Consider the following 2,173-nt stretch of genomic DNA (forward strand, 5'->3'; position numbering starts at 1 on the left):
AAGTGAGCAGAACTAGGAGAATAGTCATTCCATGATAACTCTATAGAGAAAAACAACTATAAAAGACTTTAGAACTCTGATCAACGCAATGATAAACCACACATTCAAAAGAAAGAAAATGACACACATGCGGAAGGTGATGAATTTAAAATGCAGAAAGAGACATACATTTTCAGGCATGGCTAATGTGGGAATTGGCTTTGTCAGACTGTGTAGATATGTATTAAGGGATTTTTTTTTTATTTGCTCTGTGGAGGTGGGAGAAATAATTAATTTTTAAAAATACTTTTCATTTGAATTTTTTAAAGAGAAAAAAATCAGAGTTAGACAGGTTCTTAACTTTCATCTAATCCAATCTCATCATTTTGAACATGAGGAAATGGCAACCCAGAAAATTTAGGCCAAATAGTAATCATCAAAATAATCTGAATATTAGAAGACAAATACCTTTATTTTTAATCATAAAATTAACTTTCTTATTTGAATACAAGTGACCCCTTGAGGCCTCATAGACAAATAGGGACTGCATTAGGTATGAAAGAAAGAGAAAGACTGAAGACCCACATCTTGCTAGGGATTTGGAGGCAGGCTGACCCTGAATAACACGGATTACCTGACATTCAAGAATGAGAGGACAATGTGGAAGAGGTATGTCTTCTTTTTTAATGCAGTAGTGGTCCAACAGATTCTTGTCCCTAGTTCTGAGTTCTACAACTAATAAGGAAAAGGGAGAGTGTGGTAAATGGTAGGGAAGAGAACGATAGTAAGTTAGGAGATTGGAAATCAAGACCTTTGAGAAAAGGCAAAAAAAAAACCTGTAACTGTCCAGCCTGAGGGTGATTTAACCATAATACTGTGTACTTGAACAAGCAAAATTCTCCCTGAAAGGGTCTCCTTTGATAGCATGTAGCCTGTGAATATTTACAAATCATACAAGAATCTTTGAATGAATGAATTTTAAAAATCTATTAAGCATTTTCTGTACTATGTGCCAAACACTGTGCTGAGTGCCAGGAATAAAAATACAAAAACAAAATAGTCCCAGACCTCATGGGTGAGGGGAAACAGCCACAAAGGGGAGTGGGTATCAAGAGGATGATTTGGTCAGGTAGGTTAGAGACATGCAAGTAGAACAAAAGGGCCATCCATTATCACACCCTTTCCAGAAGCAAAGATGACATTCATATGATTGCAGTACTCTGTGTAAGAGGTAGAAAGGAGAAAGGGGGATGGATAGCAGGTATATGGTACAGGAAGTTCAGAAATTAATGCTCCCAAGTACAATCTCTGGTTTAGAAAATAGCATAGCAACAACAGAGTTGAAAATAACCAGCATGAAAATTAAAATGCAAGAAAGGACAGGGAGTGACAAGTGGAGTGATTTAATTCTTCCCTGGTGTAGTCTCTAGTAATCTAGGTAGATGTGAAGAGCAAGAGCTCAAAAGATATAATGATAGCATTGTTCTACAAACTTCTTAACATCAACATTAACAAGAGAAACGTAAGCACACCATGTTCATTTGCCACTGTCACAGAGGACATGGACTGAAGAGTCCAAAGGAAAGAGAGATTCCCTGTAGTTGGTGAGGTCTTACAGATGTTCTTGTTTGCAGATGATATAGTGCTGGTTATATCAAGCTCTGAAACCTCATAGATCCTCCAGAATGAGATCTATGATCCCTCAAAAGAGTTTGGTGAACTATTGTCCAGCTTCAGACCATGGTGCTGTTCATCCTTCATTTTCAAAGAAGACCAATGAATGCAGTTAGAAAATCCATAAAGCTAGTGTATTAGCACATACCAGTACAATTGAACTGGAGGAGGGAAACAGGCTGGATCACCTTTGGGAAATCATACATTGCTTACATACAATACAATACATACAGTAGTTAGAATGAACTTAAGCTTTTCTCTAAAACAGAAACCTATGTTTCTAATAGTAATCTGAAGGCAACCTTGTGGTACAATGGATAGAAAACTAACCTTAGTCAGGAAGACTTGTGTTCAAATTCCTGTTTAGATATTTACTGGCTCTGTGATCTTAGGCAAGTCACTTAACCTCTGTCAGTCCATCAATAAACATTTATTAAGTTCCTACTGCGTATCAGGCACTGTGTTAGCTCTGAGGATACAAATAAGGAAAAAAACAATTCCTATCCTCGAGAAGCTTACA

The sequence above is a fragment of the Notamacropus eugenii genome, chromosome 1 (genome assembly GCF_028372415.1).
Source record: "Notamacropus eugenii isolate mMacEug1 chromosome 1, mMacEug1.pri_v2, whole genome shotgun sequence".
NCBI classification, from domain to species: domain Eukaryota; kingdom Metazoa; phylum Chordata; class Mammalia; order Diprotodontia; family Macropodidae; genus Notamacropus; species Notamacropus eugenii.